This window comes from Gobio gobio (assembly GCF_949357685.1).
Source record: "Gobio gobio genome assembly, chromosome: 12".
NCBI classification, from domain to species: domain Eukaryota; kingdom Metazoa; phylum Chordata; class Actinopteri; order Cypriniformes; family Gobionidae; genus Gobio; species Gobio gobio.
In genome coordinates, this window is record NC_137105.1 from 47,922,665 (window position 1) to 47,942,591 (window position 19,927).

Genomic DNA, 19,927 nt, shown 5'->3' on the forward strand with positions numbered 1-19,927 from the left:
TCCAGATGCTGGCTAAATAAACAGCAGCATATCCACAGATGAAAAGTGAATCCGCTAAATGATCCTACTTGAATGCAATATTAAACCGTGTTTTCAATTACCACAGAAAAACCTTCAGACTATCATACTTACAGAACCTAAAAGTTTTAGCATTATTTGCTACGAAATTGTACTATACTACCTTCTTTTTCTTGCTGAATTTATTTGCCATTATTGAAACAATATGTCTGTTTTTTTCCCATAAAAACAGACGGAAGCTGCATACTTGTACTTCACTATTAAGACACAATGCTAATTTGGAGCCAATTCGGGAGGCTAATGGGTTTCCCTTGTGGTTTTTGGCAGAATACATGAGCTCTGTGGTTAATACTTCTTCAAGAGACTTTCACATTTTGTTATACGACATTAATTTCACACACTCATACATTATCCATGAAATTTGAAAACACTGTGCTTTAAAAATAAGTTGCTAACTTGCTACATAAGACCGACAACAGTTGTGATTAGTCAATCAAACTCACATTATTGTGGCAGTTGTCCTTATTTAGCAAACTGTTAGCAACATGGCAGCTTCAAAATGTACATTTGAGGGATTAATACTAAATACTACTGTGATTTGTATATGTACATTTCTGAAATCTATAACTTGGACACGGTCACCTCTGATAACAGATCACTCTAAATTGTAATGTAGACACATGCATTTTCTGTGAAGCTGCTTTGAAACTATATGTATTGTGAAAAGCGCTATACAAATAAATATGAATTGAATTACAACTGTATGTGCACGTTATGTCATACAGCAAATTTAGAAATTTTGTTTAAGTAAACCACAGACTTTAGTTTACTCTAAAACTAAATTATATTATGTTTCTATTTGCAAGTTTCATACCGAAACGTCCAGTGAGTTGGCACTAAAAGCGAGTTCAGTTGTATCTGAAACGGATGAACGTCAATCTGAATTCAAGCTAACCCTAACCCAACTACGCGCAGATAGCGCGATTTATTCGCGTCCGGTGTGAACGCACCATGAGCCATCGGATTTCAATAAAAATATCTTAATTTGTGTTCCGAAGATGAACGGAGGTCTTACGGGTGTCGAACGGCATGAGGGGAAGTAATTAATGACAGAATTTTCCTTTTTGGGTGAACTAACCCTTTAAATCCAAAAATCTTACATATTGTGCCTTTAAAGAGCAAACGTGAGATAAAAATACACAATGCAAATGTCAACATGTATTAGCTTACAGATTAAATATGGTAAGAACATTTTGAGGTCATAACATAGTTTTGTACAAGAAACTGTGTGAAAATATGTCTCTGATTAATAATCTGCCCTGTAATAATTTGCATGAAAAAGTCTCTAGTAGGGGTGGGCGATATAGCCTCAAAATTATATCACAATATTTCGAGAATATTTGCGATAACGATATTTATGACGATATAGAAAAAAAATATATGGTTAATAGGTTTTATTGGTTATTGCAGCTGGTAGGCAACAGCATTTATTAGTGCAAACAAAACCATAACATAACATTTTAGTTTAACAATAACTAATGTATTTTTTACCATGGTCTGTCTGAATTTTTGATTCTAATTGGCTGGAAGGTGAGCAATAAAATCGTTTAATGCACAGCTAGTTCCAAGTCAGATGAATCCTCGTTCTATATTAATGCACTGTTTTCATTTCAGGTGTGTTTAGAAGGAGCACTGTAATCGGTTTAAAAGTCAGAAAGTCTGAATGAAAATGCTGCATAAACACTGCTTTCATAAGGATACACCAATTTTTCTGAAGTGTTACACTTTTTATTTTGTAACAAGTTATGAAGATAATGTTGGAATAATGACACAGACATAGCCTGGCTACGCCATCTCATCTGACAGCGTTTGTCCCAGGCACTTTCTACTTCAACTGCGCCTGACAGAAGAATTTATTTTTCTGAGGTGTTTCTTACAGCAACACCAGATCGGTTTAGATAAAGTCTCGTGTAAACTGTCCACAGAATCGTTCAATCGGAATGATTTTAATCGGAATGACATAAAAGTGTGCATGTAAACGGAGCTATCGAAGCTCACACACTCGCATTCAGAGAGCAGAAACTTGTTATTAACGCCGCCCCAAGACTTTTAGCAATAAAAGAGCTAAGTTACTGGATCACTACATTATATTTCTCAGCAACGATGGGGTTACATTGCTATTTTTCATTAATAAACCCGCATCTTCATTAAGAGAGACGCTGAATCAATCTCTCTCTCTCTCTCTCTCTCTCTCTCTCTCTCTCTCTCTCATAAATGTAATCTTACACACTATATCTCTGTGTCTGATTCAAAGAAGGCAGTCTACATCAATAGCAGCTTTAAGTTGTACAATGTTTAGTCAGTTGTCAAGAGGGCTGACCTCTTGTAACCAAGTAGCTCCCTTTTTAGGTACTAAGTCGTTATCGTTATGCTGCTCTTCGTGTATACTCTGACAGGTGTTGTTGCTGTGCACGCTAGGGAAAGTACATGCGCCGCACGCCATCGCGTCGCTATATCATTGATATCACGATATGACACTTTTTTATCATGTAAAAATGTATACCGGTATTATCGTGGACGTTATGATGTGGCACACCCCTAGTCTCTAGTCGTCTTTTCTGCTGGAATCTGCAGTGAATTGTATAGGATTGTTTTTGCAAAAATGTAGGTAGACTTCTTCTACACGTAAAAAAAAATGCTAATCCTCTTCCTAGGTTGGTACTTAAATTCTCCATTATCTACACAGAAAATAGCTGCTGAATAGAGTTACCAAGATGGACGCCAGGTGAAATTAAAGGATTTAAAGGGACTTTGGCTAAACATGAGACGCAAGTACTCCAAGTGCACTTCTAAACACAACTCTTTTATCAATCGTAATCCAGGGAGAACTGCAGCAACAGATCTTATACCTCTCGCCTTTTTTCACGGAGTTACACAAGTGGCGTTCACACCTCAGATCCCTTTAGCATGCTTTTTCCTCATAGTTCACAGTGTTTTAGTCTGTGCAAGCAGAAGCACAGAAGGCATGGGCCGCGTTCTCTTGAAAGTGCACGTCGAAGGAACCGCTTGTCTTCTCTATTGCACTTCGCTTCACTCAGGCCCAACCAACTTTTTAAACGTCTTTTTCAGAAGTTCAGAAAGGCACGTCTATCATTCTTATTCCATGCGGAATCTCTTTGTCTCAACAGAGACGCTTTGAGAAACTATTCCTGACTCTTTACATTTGAAGGTGAAGTTTTGTATCTCTGTAACTCCATTTATATTCACAGTACGATATTGTTGTGTACCGAATGACAAAGCAAGAGAATTTAACTCTCAGAGATTTGATTAAATTAAACAGTGTTTTGAGGACACAGCCACACACACACCATTTAATTTTCAGCTTCCCTTTCTTATCCCTTTCTCTCCTCTTTACATCTCACTGGTAAACTCTCACACACACACACACACACACACACACTAGTATTTGGTATTTAGGGCAGCCAACATCCTCTAGTAGGAAGCAATCCTCTCTGTGTGTGACATATAAGGTTTATTTCTGGGACACTCCACCCTGTTCCCACTGGGAGATTCACACACACACACACACACACACACACACACACACACACACACACACACACACACACACACACACACACACACACACACACACACACACACACACTCGCACAGAACATGGGTGGTTGGCATTCAGGAGCGAACGAGAAATGAAACTCAAATAGAAAGCATGTCACGTCAACCATACACACTTTAGGCACTTTTACTCCACTCTGTCCACAAATTACATCTCATCTCGAAGTTGACCTTCAGAAATCCTTCTAATCTGCTGATTTGCTGCTTTTCTTATTATCCAAGTTGAAAACAGTTGTGCTGTTTAATATGTTTGTGGAAACAAGGATACATTTTTATCAGGATTTCAAAAGAACAGAATCCTTGCAGAATATAAGTATTAAAGTGCCCCTACTATGGTTTCTCAAATATTCCCTTTCATGCAGTGTGAAATAGAGCTGTGTGATCGTAAACATCGAAAGTACATGACAAATAAAGTTATCTCCCAAAAGATAGAATCGGCGAAAGAAAGAATACCTAAATGAGTCGTTTGTAATTTGAATCTCACTGCGTTACGGTTCTACATCACTAGAAAATATATTTGCATAATGTCGACTATGTTGTACGTCGTCCGTCCGCGAAAAACTTGACCCTCAAACGTCCTTTTACTGACGACTGCTCCTCGGGTCAGTGTCAGTTTATCTGGACCAGCTCCTCAGAATCACAACCTATAAGTATGAATAATTATTGATGTATACATTTTCTACCAGGTGTTCAGAATACGTCGTTTTGTGTTTTATATTGTGTAAGTTTCCGGCTAACTCGCGTTATTACGGTCTTACTGAAATACTTCTGCTCATCAGCTGTGGGCCACTATTACCTCAAACTGTGTGTGTTAATGCAGATCGTCTGTCGTTCTTACTACTTTTTTACAGTTGCAACATCCCATAATGAACCTCAAAATGAGTAGCGTATCCCTGAGAAACTCCTGCTCAAGTCGTCTTGTGATGGAGGTTCGGGTTGAATAACTAGTTCTTCAATGTTTCATCATCGGACTCGCGCTCGGATTGATGCGGTAAAATCAACCTCACCGACGTCACTGAGCTTTAGGAAGCCTCTGGAGCTGAAGTTCAGTTATGGTGATGAGCGTTTAGCTTCTGAAACACTCGCTGTACACAGTAGACCAATCACAACAGACTGGGCCGTCTGGCCAATCAGAGCAGAGTAGCTCACAGAAAGGAGGGATTTAGAGAGACTGAGGCTGCGTCCAAAAACCTAGACAGTGACTCGTTGCCTCACTGCCTTATTAGACAATGGCTTGTAAAGCCTAGTTCAGACTGCACGATTTTCAAACTCGTCGGATCACTGCTCTTTTCACACTGCATGACTATCTGGGCAAACATTCAGTCACTGCTGTGTTCACACTGCACGATGGATCGGCTACAGGGGGTTTCACAGAATTCACACTGAATGACTGTACAAGAGGAAATATCGGCGACAGCTCTGTCCCGTCCGCAAATAACGTTTAGCAACAAAACACACACGAGAAGTGAGAAGGAAACAACGCGAGATCACACGTGCGTCAGACCGGAGTTCTCGCGCGAGACTGGAATTGTTATTAAAAATATATACTGCAGTGCAGAAACTTGTGGTCCAAATTGTCTGTGCGCTGATTGACAGCAAAAGGGAGAAAAAGAAAAAAGATTTTGGTGGCGGAAATGGTTGGGAAGACACAGGGAGCAATGATTGTGTTCATGCAAAGAGAGTTGGAGGTACATAAATCGTTTTGCAATGTGCTGCTGTTGCGGCTGGTCAAGCAAATGTTTGTGCTTTGTTTCTGTTTGATAGAATTGTAAATATATTTATTAAAATACTGATATTCTGGTCTATAACCTCTCCCCGAACCTCCCGCTGCCCTGTATCTCGTTCTCTCATTGGCTGTCGATCATCGCCGATGTAATTTTCAGTCAGAACACATTTCACACAGCAGGAGTTTGAATCGCCGACAGGTCCAGATATTATATATATATTTAGCATGCAAAATATCTTGCGATTTAATACCAGTTACAGCGCAAAATAAACACGAATAAGCATCTGAAAGTGTGTTAAAAGATACAGGACAACTTACTGAAATCCGTATCAAGTCACATAGAATAGCTCAAGTGTTTTAACCGCAGAAAGACGTAAGTAAAATAGCTTGTAAACAATATCGTAACGTCACATATCGCTCAGAAAAACCATATCCAGTGTCCATAAACTCGTTTGTCAGCTTTAAGGCCTGTTCACACCGGGACGATTTTCGCACGCGTTTATCGCCGACGTTTAACGCCTCGGGACTAAACAATGGGCGCCAAATGTGAGAGTGCACACCGACGCATAAAACGCCAGGCGTAAAAGCTTCATTTAAAAAAAAAAAAACGCCTCGGGTTCGTTTTTTTTATTTTGACGCGGCGCGTTAAAAACTGGCCGACCAATGAGATCAGCGCTTTTGTTCACGTGCCTGGAGCTGCTGAAGTGACAGTAAAACACCACTTGGTGGCGCTCAAGAACAAAACGGTCTTGCCGAGCACACATTGATACGACGAGGAAGTAGTAAGTAGATTAAGAAGAAGATGAGCTGCTAATGCTGCTTGCCAGTTAGCAAAAAGTGTGTGAATAGTTTTGGCCATAGACATAATATGTCTATGGTTTTGGCAAGCACGTAAATACTGTCTCTCTTCTTCTTCTGTGTGACAAGCGAGTGTCAGAAGCGTAAAGTGCCGCAGCACCATCTTGTGTACCGGGAGCGCATCTACTGAATGTGCACGTTCACTCTGCGCATCGCCAGTGAAAATCGCTTGGGTGTGAACACTCAAAACGCGCCGAAAAACGTCACGAAAAACGCTGGCGATAAGCGTGCGCGATATTCGTCCCGGTGTGTACAGGCCTTAAGTCAGCAAGAAAAATTAACTCTAGAGAGGAGCATTTTGCTAATTATATTGTTAGATTTTGGTGTATTTGGCCGAGCAGTCGTTTGGGTGGCTCGCCAATGTATTAGATTTCTCCAATACATAAAATAAGTAAGCTTGACCAGAGATCTTGTGGGGAGAAGAATTTATTGAAGGTTTGTAGTGTAGCAGTCTTTCAGCATCGATGTTATCATGCCGCCCTTCAACAATCTTAACCCACCGTTCTGTGTTCTGAGACAGAACTTTATACAGGGAAGACAAAGGGCTTCAGACAAAGGAAAACTGTTAGGACCTCCCACAGGAGATCGTTCTTACACACCCCAAATGTTCCTGCCATCGATACTGATCCAATCAGCATAACAGTGACATTCAAATGCATAGATGCTAATCCAATCACTCATGGGCTCCAAGAGCCATTAAAGACAAATGGTGCTCATTTTACAAACAGGAACTGGCCTGGAAGATTTAAATACAAAATCTATCAATCCCTCCTTTGATCATTTTTGATCACAATATAGATATCATGTACACATGCTGTATATTTCTTTCTTAAAATTACAGCATAAGAGTTCATGGTGAAACTTATCATCCTCTTGAATGCTTGAATCCTCTTGAAGCTTTTATTTTGGAGTTGTGATCTTTTGGAAATGGCAGATAGTGTTGTGTTCTGTGTTTATTCATGAGAAAACAAACAGGATATTTGGATGTTTTACTATTAAACTCATTGCTAAGAGGCTGCTAGCCCGCTCGCAAGTGAAGTTAATACTTGAAGGCCTTGCATGAACAATGCAGTCAGCTCACTGAGAGCTTTACCTGTAAATACGCGCTGATCTTTGCTTTTAGAAAGTAATTCCCTATTTTTCTGAAAATAAGGCGAAGGACGACCCTTTCCAAGTGACCAGCATTTTACCTCTGAATGGCCTATTTTCTGACAGGAACTGCAAAACCTGTTTTCTTTGCCATTTGGTTGTCTGCTATGTTCTCCTGGAGTTTGATTTAGAAGGGTGTGCTTTTGTTCTTCAGTATGCTGCTCAAACCTCTTGGTGAGATCATTCCCATCTTTGTTTTCATCCCTCATTCTCTTTTTGCATTCACGAAACCAGTGTCCTTCTTTGTTGCAATAGTTGCACTTTCTGTGTCGTTCTTGACGTTGTGGTTTTGTGTGTGTATATCTCCAACCTCCTTTTTCTTGAACATCAATCCCCATGTTCCTTGTGCTGTGTGTTAAAGATCCAGATTGCAGAGTTCTTAGTTTGACCTCATGTGTCCTTTCAATTTTTGCTGACCACTCAACAAGCTGATTGAAAGCTGACCCAACACTGTCCCAGTCGTCATATCGGATTTTTAGGGCTTTTGAGATTTCAGGTTTCAGTCCATTCACAAATGCAGTTTTCAGAGGCATGCTAGTATCCTTGTCTAGATCCTCACTGTCATTTACACCGGAGTGTTCCAACCAGGTTTGTGTGAAGCGTTCTTCAAACTCTGTAACAGTTTCTCCTGTTTTCTGCATGCATAAGGTAATTTTAGCCCAATTAATCTCTGCAGGTTTCAGTTCGAACAAGAAGGTTTTTACAGCTTCCCAGCCAGCCTCAATGTTCTCTTGAGACTCACCTACCCTGGATTCAACACTTCCAGTGAGGTTTTTTTGATCATTGTCTCTCATGTTGATATTAAGTATCATTGCTCCATCTAATGGGTGTAAGGAATAGATTTTCTGCAACCGCTGAAGAACTTGCCATACTTTTCGTGGTTGTTTGTACACATCTGGTAATTCCTTAGACCACTTGTCTACTTGCTCCGGTGAAGCTGGCTGGTATGTCTTACAGGGAATGTATTTCTTAATAGTTTTTTTTACGATGTGGGTTCGTCTTTCGCCTTCCTCCTCATACTCCTCCTCATTGTCAACTTCAATTTCAGTCCTTCTGTTCTTGACAATTACAGGAGCAAGTCTAATCTTTTTGTTCTTCTTGGGGACATGAACATGTGTCTCAGGTTCAACATCACTGCCATCAGAGCTCTCAGTTTCTCCTAGCAGATGATGACACTGTTGAACCTTCTCGAGTTCTTTAAATGGATAGAGCAACTCTTTCTCTATCTTGCTGCTAGATTTTATGGAATTTTGTTGCCCAGAAAGCAATTTTAACAGCTTGTCATTATCATTCAAGAGTCTTTCTTTTTCCTTCTTTTCATTTTGCAGTTGTTCAGCAAGTGCTCGAACTTTTGCCTTTTCCGCATTGATCTCTCGATGTAGTTTGTCAGTCTCACACTTCTGCAAATGTTGCCGAATTTGTTTGCCCAGAATAACAGATAATCCATCTCTCTTAGTGTTTGACCTTAAGTGATGTGTCTTTCCGTAAACCCTTTTAATATCCTGCAAGTCCCATAATCCATCTTCTGAATTTTTAATGCCATATTTCTTCCACATGTCATCATGGCACTTCCTCAGTCCCAGCCTTTTGTCCAAATATTCAAACAGGTTGTCTTTCATTTCAGCAATGGTTACATTTGGGGGTTCTGTTCCATGCTTTTCTGTGGTTGGCCTTTTTGTCTGGTCATTATCTTTGATTTGTGTAGACTCGGCCATGGCAGTACAGCAGATGTGTCCCCAAATTAGGATATTTGAGCTCAGGATAACCGTCAAGTGGTATCTGCACAGATTAAGAAAGAGAACAAAAGACAACAGAGCAGTATTCGTTCTAAAAGACAGCAAACATTAGGGTTGTCTCATCTGTTCAATCTGAGTCTGCTATTGTTATTCCTTCTTTCCCTATTTCTTAATTCCTGCGACACCTAAAGAACAGTGAGGTAAGGATGGACTATTGTGGGAATGCCTATGAGGGAAATCTTCACCCAAGGATGGGCCCCCGATGCCTGTTGCATTCGGTTCTTTCCTGGGCTCCTCACTGGTCCATGTGTCCGTCCTATCCTATCGCTGTTGGTGGTGGAACAACTTTGCAGTGTGACACATGAGTAAGCAGGTTGAGAAATATTTTCAATTTCCTCAAATCTCTGAGATGTTCTCTTAGCGCCACATAGTTTCACTGAATCAAATGGCACATCAGATACTGGTTGAATGGCTACGTCTGTTTCAAAGAAAGCTTGTAAATCAGGATAAATGTTATCAGGCTGACTAACTTCATTCACATCAGTTTTCTCTGCAGCTTTGTTGAGGTTCAATTTCTTAGTCAAAGAAGCTACTCTAGCACGGAGAAGCACAAAGAAGCTACTCTAGCTACTCTTTGTTCTGTTACCACACACTCACAAACACTGACTTCTCTGATCAACAGACTTGTTAACTTTCCTTCACAAAAAACAGAGGACAACACAAATATTAGCCTGTATGCTAATCTTCCCTGCCTGAAAAACAGAGGCAAAAACAATTCTCCCCTGCTTGAACAGAGGCTTAAAACAGAGGACAACACAAAAATTAGCCTGTATGCTAATCTTCCCTGTCTGAAAAACAGAGGCAAAAACAATTCTTCCCTGTTTGAACAGAGGCTTAACTCATCTCTAAAACAAAAATTTTAGAGGATAACTTAGTTAACCAAACCCTACAGCTGTCTGTTAACTCTTCCCTGGCAGTGCAGAGGAAAACACAGAGATGGGACTCGAACCCAACACAATAGCTCCTACAATCTCTCTGATGAACGGACTCAATTGTTTCTTTAACAATTCCTACAGACTTCCAAAGAAAGGATCAATCCATATACAGTTTCTACAGTCTCTGGACGAACGGACTCAATGTGTTTCTTTAACAATTCCTACAGACATCAAAGTGAAAGGACTAAGCCTCAGATGGGACTCGAACCCACCAAAATAGCTCCTACAATCTCTCTGATGAACGGACTCAATTGTTTCTTTAACAATTCCTACAGACTTCCAAAGAAAGGATCAAACCTTATACAGTTTCTACAGTCTCTGGACGAACGGACTCAATGTGTTTCTTTAACAATTCCTACAGACATCAAAGTGAAAGGACTAAGCCTCATACAGTTTCTACAGTCTCTGGACGAACGGACTCAATGTGTTTCTTTAACAATTCCTACAGACATCAAAGTGAAAGGGCTAAGCCTCTGCTTCTACAATCTCTCTGATGAACGGACTCAATTGTTTCTTTAACAATTCCTACAGACTTCCAGAGAAAGGACTAAACTTATTTCAATAGCTCCTTCAATCACATGAGAACGGACTCAACCGCTTCTTAAATGATTCTTACTGAGATGGGACTCGAACCCACCACAATAGCTCCTCAGAACTAAATCATTTAATGGGTTCCTACAGACTCATGAAAAAGGCCTAAGCTTAAAATTCTCAACAATACACAGTATGTGTGACTACACTACAAATCTTTACTGGTCTACTTATTTATTCTTGTCAGAAGTTGTTCTTTTAGAGAGCTGATAAGTTTCACTCACCAAATTAGGATATTTGAGAAAGATTCAGTCTGGAAATCTTTGTTCAGCTGGAAGTTTCACTCTGGATTCCACAAGATGCAGTCTGGAAAGCAGATCTTTGTGCTTGAAGTTTTAAATCTGGATTCAGTTTCTTGTTGCAGCTGGTGAGTTCTCTTCTTGTCAGTCTCTCCTGGCTGGCTCGCCAAATTGTTAGATTTTGGTGTATTTGGCCGAGCAGTCGTTTGGGTGGCTCGCCAATGTATTAGATTTCTCCAATACATAAAATAAGTAAGCTTGACCAGAGATCTTGTGGGGAGAAGAATTTATTGAAGGTTTGTAGTGTAGCAGTCTTTCAGCATCGATGTTATCATGCCGCCCTTCAACAATCTTAACCCACCGTTCTGTGTTCTGAGACAGAACTTTATACAGGGAAGACAAAGGGCTTCAGACAAAGGAAAACTGTTAGGACCTCCCACAGGAGATCGTTCTTACACACCCCAAATGTTCCTGCCATCGATACTGATCCAATCAGCATAACAGTGACATTCAAATGCATAGATGCTAATCCAATCACTCATGGGCTCCAAGAGCCATTAAAGACAAATGGTGCTCATTTTACAAACAGGAACTGGCCTGGAAGATTTAAATACAAAATCTATCAATATGCACCATATTACATAGGCTATTGATTGTCATTTTTAATGTTCTTCAATATTTAATGCATGTGTGTAGCCTATGAATAAATCTGGCAAGTTTTTATGACAGCCAAATGTTTATATTAAACATATTGGAGTAGAAATATGATTATGACTCCCATAGTTGACACAGCATTAGTTTTGTTTTCCTTGAGAATATTGACCATGTATTTTACCTGATATATATCTAAAATAAGCGAAATTGAATTGAAAGCTTGTGAATCGAAATCGAATCGAATTGTGAAATTTGTGTCAATACCCAGCCCAAGCATTTGTGCATGAAGGCACCTCACAAAAATAATTTCTGACAGACTTCTGAGGCAGTGTAACAGTTTAATGATCTACAGCAAAATAGAGAGAGCTTTGGTGAGAACTAAACTAATATTTAATTACTACATTAGTAATTACTCACTAGAAGTGGAAAATGTTGGTAATAAAAACGTATATTTACACACAAACTGACCAGCAAATGCAACTTTCGGACGCCATCTTTTCCCCACAGCTCAACTGTCACAGAATGGAAAGCACAGGATTGTGGGATATCAAAAGCAGCGAAGGATACATAAATGCTGCCTTCAAAAATCGATCAGATGAAGGTCTCTCAGGGGACAGGAAGTGAAGCTAACATTAGATTCGGACATGCTTTGATATAATGTGTCCCCTGAAGGCAGCATTTTGCAGGTTTCGGACGCAGCCTGATTCATCTGTCTGAGAATCATTGAAAAATGTGGTGATGTGCATTATGGGAAAAATTAAAGTGCTTTTGACCTTTGATGCATGTAAACCTGTTATAGGAGACAATAAAATAGCATAATGGGGCACTTGAATTTCTTTCAAAGAACAAACAAAAAAATCTTGACCCAAAATGGTAGTGTACAGCAACACACCCCGTCTTGTATACATGATGAATATTACCCCATTAAACTTCCAGGAAATGATGTAATCTGCTTAGATTCTTTAGATAAAGACACATATGCGTGTGAATTTGGCACAATTATGCCTTGCAAAGGAATTACATCTTCCAAAGACGATCACAATGAAGTATAAATTCCACTGACATTTACACAAAGATTAAGCTATCAAGACCTCAGAGAGAATCTAACCAAACATTGTCTAAGGTCATTACAGCGGTGTCTTTCAGCAAATGAACAACAACTGCCGATTATGACATATTTCGGGGAGGTGGGTTTATTATGGTGCCAATAAGAGAAAATAAACGATGGTCAGCATATTTCTCCTGACCAGACTCATCCATTCATCACGCAGGTTATTTACTACTGCGACAGGCCAATGCCCCACATACGGAGAAGATGCAAGAGCCGAAACAGATTGTAGCCTCTGTGCTTTGATTAACAGCGTTAGCCTTGGAGGGAGAGTTATGAGAATATATGGCAGTTGGCACACACTACATAACCTACTTCCACAACAGTCTGTGAATCTAAAAAACTTCAACGGAAATAGCCTGGGTCACACTTCACACTACAGTGTTACAGTGCAATTTTATGAGTAAGTTCTTAGTAATAGTAATGAACAACATGATAAATCCGGTGTTGGTTGGTACACACTTGTTTTGTGGGTCATAATTAGGTCTCACAAAGTTGTGTTTTCCCTCTTAATACAATATCAGTTAACATGAACTAACGAAGAAATATATTTCTAGCATGTATTAATCTTAATTTCAGTATTTACTAATACCTTAAAATCAAAAGTATATCAGTTAATATTATTTAATGGAGCTGACATTAACAGAGATTAATCAATACAAATGTATTATACCGTGGCCTGTCTGAATACTCAATTCTGATTGGCTGGAAGGTGTGCAACTAAAACCGTTTAATGCACGGGTAGTTGAGAGTCAGTTTAATCACCGTTCTATATTATTCATTATTCGTTCATTGAAGCACGCACACACATACATTTTAAAATACATGAATGAAACCATAAAGTTTGGATTCACGATTCTGAAGCCGGTAATTTATGATGACGAGAGTGGGGATGTTTGGCACTTTGGTTTTCAGGGTTGCCTGGGGTATGTATGTAGTATAGCCTACAATAAGAATTAATGTATAGCTGATTTGAACATTGAACTCTAAAAACATGCAGAAACACACATAAAACATATATAATAAATAAAAAGGGGGACACAATTCATCCATTATTCGTATTAAAGGTGCACTATGTAACTTTTCCGTCCGCTAGAGGTCGTCTATTCAAAACAAAAGGCGTAGTTTGATGACGCCAAGTTTGAGCACAGAATCTTGGGACATGTGGTCTTCACCTCACAGCCGGTGGAAAAGAATCGGGACAGGACTCGGGCAGAAATCATGTTGATGGATGTGATTATTAACGTTACTTTAGTCTGAAGCAGAGCAGGAGCGAGTGTTGTGGAGCTGAGGAACCGCTGGAGCGATTGTTAATAAGATGAACACAACACACGCCTTGCGAGCAGCGGGACTTTTATTATGCCACAGTCGCAGGTCATGAGTATGAGGTAACGCAGCTCTGATTATCATATTAGACACATCTGAGTGTGTTGAAAATGATGTGATGGCGTTACTCTGTGTGTTCTCTCAGCGGCTGCTATGACACTTGTTCACACTGCAGTGAGAGTAAAGCGTTTCTGCAAAATAAAACCAGAAATCGAGGGTAACGCAGATATGATGTCATCAACAGGCGACTCCCTCACACGTCCCGGTTCCTTGGTTAAAATAGAAAAATAATAAAATATCTCACGATTTACAAATAGTTGGAAACATTTGGGATATTGTAAGTACTCACCTGAACAAAATATATAACACTGGCCTAGTGGTTTTTGGATATTTTACAGAAATTTTTTTACAGTGCACCTTTAAAGGCACAATATGTAATTTTCCCAACTAGAGGGCGCAGAATCATGGGAGTTGTCGTCTTTACCTCTACAGCCGGTGGAAAGAATCCAACGGGACTCGGGCAGAAATCATATTCATGGATGAGCGAATGTATTACAGATTTATGAGTGTTACTGTAGTGTGAAGCAGGAGCGGGACGAGGCGCTGGAGCGATTGCTCATGAGAGACGAGCGGACACACGGCTCGACAACAGTGGAGCTTTTATTCTGTCTAGGGCTGTCGAAATGTCTGAAAAGCTAAATTCGAAATTCTTTCATAAATATTAGCAAAATTCGAATTATATTCGAATTCTAAAGAAATACTTAAAGCTACACTGTGTAACTTTTTTAGTTTGTTCTTAGCTAAAAACACTTAGTTCTTTCAAAAATATATGTGCTCATTAATGTATATTTACTTCTTTCATTAATAAAGTATTCTCGTAAGTTTATAATATGCCATTGAAAATACATACGGGTGAGGGGTTCGAATGCAGGTCGCCATGTTGCCCCTCCATCTTGAAAGTACATTAGCCAAAGAGGGACATACCCGTAAATTCAAGCTTCGCCTTTGGCGTTTTAACACTCGATGGCACCGTGTCGAATGTGGACGAGGTCGAACTGGAAGCCATATTAATCTTGGACTAAATCGGCCACCGTAGGAGTTAAAACGAAATCGGAATTGAGAGGAAGAGAAACTAAAATTCACTGGATGGTCATATACCTTTTCACCGATAGATGGGGGAAAATATCACACAATGTAGCTTTAAATGTTAGAGGGAAAAAGTACTGTATTGTCTCCTATGGCCACAAGAGGGCGCAAGCGAGCGCAACAAGCAAATGTAAACCAAATCAAGCATCGCATATTTTTTTTAAATGACATTCACTTTTTACAGTGCATTAACCATTTTTAAACAATTGTTATTAAATAAAATATAATTTCATTAATGAGTATGTAAGGAAAATTAGGTGACAAAGTACATAAAACTGCAAGTGCATCAGTTACCTGAGAAAACACGCTTCAACAGACAACGTAATGGGGGACACAAAATAGCAAACGGATATTCAGAAACAATCCATTTCCACTCACTAAACATCTACATATTGTTGGTGAAAAACACCAAACAGTCAACCTGACCTGCAGTGAGTGTGGAGCGATTTTTGGTGAGGTATGATCAAGTATGTCTTTGCCAGCTGCGCAATATGTGGATACATATGGCCGCATGATTTTTGCCACCAACTGAGAGGATTTTCGTCAGCGGGTAGAGTATCTTCTCTTTCATTTATATCCATCTCATGCTCCAAAGCCCTGATTGCCTTCTTCTGCACTGCTCTGTGTCTGACTGAATACGCCGTTGAACAGGTTGCCCATTATTTCCGCCTTTTTACAGCCGCACCGCATTGTACTGGATAAACAAACCACGTCAGTTACGTCTTCATCATGTCTCACGTGCCTCTACCGAAAATTCAAATGCAAAGTTTTTGCATTCGAATGTGCATTTTTTTTGTAAATTCGACGAATATTCGAAATTCAAATTTTTTTTGACAGCCCTAATTCTGTCAGACGAGCGCTTCCTCTTCTTCTGCTTGTGTGTGTGTGGGAACGCAACGCTGCTTTATCATATTACACACATCTGAGTGTGTTGAGAGTTATGTTATAATGCCATTCTCTGCGTTCAGCGTTTTTCAATTTAGAAAATATCAGTGTTTTTTTATTTATGTTGCTAGGAAACCCCCGAATCAGCCGTCCTGTCAGACCACAACGGAAGGCCCGCCTCTCCATTCATTCGCTTGAACAATAGAAAAAAAAACGCGATGACTTCAGAAAAGTAGATTTTTTTTCCAAACTTCAGGCGCTCAGAGCGCTCCTTCTAAAACGCGAGGCGGTTAAATTGCGAGGCCCCCGGGGCCCATGCCGCTCTCTGCCAACAGAAATCTATTAAAAAGGCGCTTCTCACTGCAAAAAACACTTACTGTGTTTAGCTGTATGAAAATTATTCGTTTTCTGTCAATGAATGATCCAAACAGTTGCTCACATGTCTAATAAAACACATTATATATTAAAGCGTTGTTGGTGTTTCCATGTTTTCTACAAAATCCAGGGTAACGCGGGTATGATATGTCAATGATAGGCGACGGTCACGGCCTGTGTCCTGGTTAAAATGGCTGATTTCTCTGGATTTAAACATTCTTGGAAACATTTGGGATAATGTAAGTACACAGGTCAACAAAATATATAACACTCTTCTAGTGGTTTTTGGAACTTACATATTGTGCCTTTAAAACCAAACTAGCCCTGAAAATATCTGGGTGAGACTAGTTAAAAGCATGTATAAATAAATAAAATGCTATTTTACCATAGTTTAATTTAGTCATGAAAAAAAAAACTGTTTTGCTTCACTATTGCAGTATTTTAACACTCTGCCAAACCAACCCCACAACATAAGTGAACAATGCAACTTAAATCCTGAATAAAAATGACTTAATACTTAATGTGTAATACATGCCAGAACAAAAAGCGTTAATTGAACACACAAATGAGCCAAACAAGTGCATTTCCTATAGGCTGGATGAGGGTCATAGATGCACACAGGTATCCTGGAGGCAGGTGCACTAGTGGGACAGGTGTGTTGCATCTCTAACGGCCCGCTGGGAAACACTAGTTCTTATGTTTCAGCTTATTACGGAGCTTAAAAACGGATTGAGTTGCTGTACAAGTTCACAACCTGCACAACAAGTTTGTCCGTTATGTGATTGAAATCAACGGCAGCGATTCCGCTCCTTCTCCAACACGTTACGGGCTTTTGTTCTGAAACTGCGCTTTTTCTCTCTCTCAGATAACATGATTAAGCTTTTAAAATGTGTTTATTGAATATGTATTATGTTGAAAAGCTATTTTAAAAACAGTAACAATAGACGGCAACCTTATTGCGAGCATCACAATAGGGATAACAGGGATAAGCTCATAATATAAGCGCTTACCGTGCGTATCGCTGAAGAGAAAGACACAGTGTTGTTTTGGTTTCATCCAAACGGCGTCAGGGTAACCGGGAATATCCGTGGATAGCGGGCGATGTGTTTTCGGTCTCCAGGTGAAGGCTCGGCTGTACCTGCTCACTGCAGCTCGGCGGACGGACTGCGGCGGCGGCGCTTCACTATCCACAAGTGATAGGGCTGACGTCAGTCACAACAGCAGGGTGGGCGGGGCTTCGCGGGCGCGCGCTCGGTGTAGCGGTACATCTTGCACAGATGTGCGCGCGGATTAGATGAGCTCGGACAAAATACCATGTCACTAAAATAATGTGACAAGTTCACGCTGTGTGTGGATTATGCATGCAGCGTTTGGATTGAAATACTATGCCTGCTATGCGAAAAATCTGTGGAGTTAAAATTGGACAGTTTCAGGCGTTTCAAAAGACTGTAAATTTGATATTAAAACGCCAAGCTGGAAAAAAAAAAAACATACTAACCTCTTGGGTGCCATTATATTTTAGTGTATTTCTCTGTCACAGTTTTAAGTCTGGATAAGTCCTGTAAAGAGCACATTGAGGGCTTTTCAGAGTTTAGCACAGTTATGGATACTATTTTGTAATTATTTAAATCTGACCAATATTCAAAGTGTTTGTTATAAGGGTAAAATTTTTTGTGTCCGAATTCATTATTTTCCTTAAAAAAATGTATGTCCTATATCAAATTGATCTACAATATTTCCTTTATAAGAAACATTTTTCATTTTTATTTATTTTTTTAATGACTTTTTGAGTTGTGGTGTTTGAAAGACCAAAAATGTCAGGTGGTGCGACCGTCTGAACTTACAAGCAGAAAACAAAACTGCAATAAAAAGGTTCATTTTCTCAGTAAAATTATTAATAAAATAGTTTGGCACTATTTTACGTTAAATTCCTTATAAATGAAGGAAAAGAAAACTTTAATTATTAAAAAAAACTTTTGTCCGAAAAATGTACTTCTCCAAATGTCAAGGGGGGTGACCGACATAAAAATGCCATTTTATGCAATGTTACTTTAGGAAAACCATGTGACATCTTACAGAAAACCCCAGATGACCACTTTGATGCAGTAACAATGTTAGTCACCCTCCCATAAATATTAAATAATTTGACATTTGAGTAATGATGAGGTTGATTCAACTTATGTCAGGTGGCATGACCCCTGGAAACCTTTTAAAATGTGTATTTGATTTAAAAAATGTATGTATAACCTTGAGCATATGGTCAAACATTTGTATAGGTGTCCAAGTTAATGCCTGTTAGATTTGAAGTGAGTTTTGAAATGTAAATTTGCTGGTCGCAATACCTGACATTTAAAAGTATCAATTCCCACTGCACTTGCAAAATGAAGTAAGAAATATAACTGTAAACCGTTATATAAAGTATATATATATATATATATGTAGAATTTTTACAGTTAAAAACAAAACAAAAACTCTTTATGGAAAATTGGGTGTTTGAACACACAGAAAAGTGTCAGTTTATATGAATTGGACTAAAAGGGCAATACATAAAGAAAGGGAATTTACAGTGTGATATGCATTTTAGACACTACAATGATTCAGTTTTCAGTAGTGCGAAGTACATTAAATCTATATTATTTTAAATGAATATATGGTCGCACCACCTGACATTTCCTGGGTGGTAACATCAGAAATCTAGTTTAATAATGAATTAATGCAGTCTAAAAGCTGTAAAACCAATATGAATCAACACCATAGCCTTATGTGTCATTGACCCATAAATCAACATCTCAGGAAAATGTTATGGGGTTTCTAAACAAAATATGACTTTCTGTAACAAAACAGGGCATTGATTTCATGCAATAGAGGACACCGGGACTTAAAGCATGTTTATCATGCATTTTGGGAGAAATTACATATTCTTCCTATAAAATATTAGATATTATTATGAAAATGTTGCCAACTAGTACTCCCCATTATTACACTTCTATTTGCATGACATGTTGCTCCAAGAAAACATCAATATGCAAATTAGATCCGGTGTATAGATACATTGCATTAAATGGGAAAACCCATGTGTGGCCATTTTACCCACATATTGCATAAAGTAAAATGGTATATCAACTCATTCCTTTATATCTTTCATAACATTGAGAATCATTTTTAAACTGTCCTGAAACCTGAAAAATTGATTAGCGAAAGAAAACATCCCATTTTTACCTTTACATGTCGTTTTATTTTTTAATGTCCACTTATGAGGTGAGGACATATGAATAAAATATAATAAAAAATAAATAAATAAAAAAATCAATTTGTTTCTTATGCTCCAATGTAATGATGACTAAATTAAACAGACTGTTTTCCTGGGTCTTAGGAGGCTAACCCAGCCAGCCTATATTGGTCTGCTGGTCTCCTGACTTCATTTTAGTTATGCTGTGGGATAATAAAAACGTCCATATAGCGAGAGTAAATGAGTAATTACTTCC

At 39.0% G+C, this 19,927-nt stretch overlaps 1 protein-coding gene across 1 annotated transcript in view; it reads right to left on the reverse strand.

Annotated features, from left to right (window-relative positions):
* The window catches only part of itsn2a (intersectin 2a), a 104,915-nt gene extending 87,251 nt beyond the window's left edge, over nt 1–17,664 (reverse strand). Inside the window, exon 1 of the mRNA XM_079830494.1 lies at nt 17,453–17,664. The gene's annotated coding sequence lies outside the window, so the exon portion shown is untranslated. The remainder of the gene's footprint in view (nt 1–17,452) is intronic.
* Between the last annotated feature and the right edge of the window lie 2,263 nt (nt 17,665–19,927).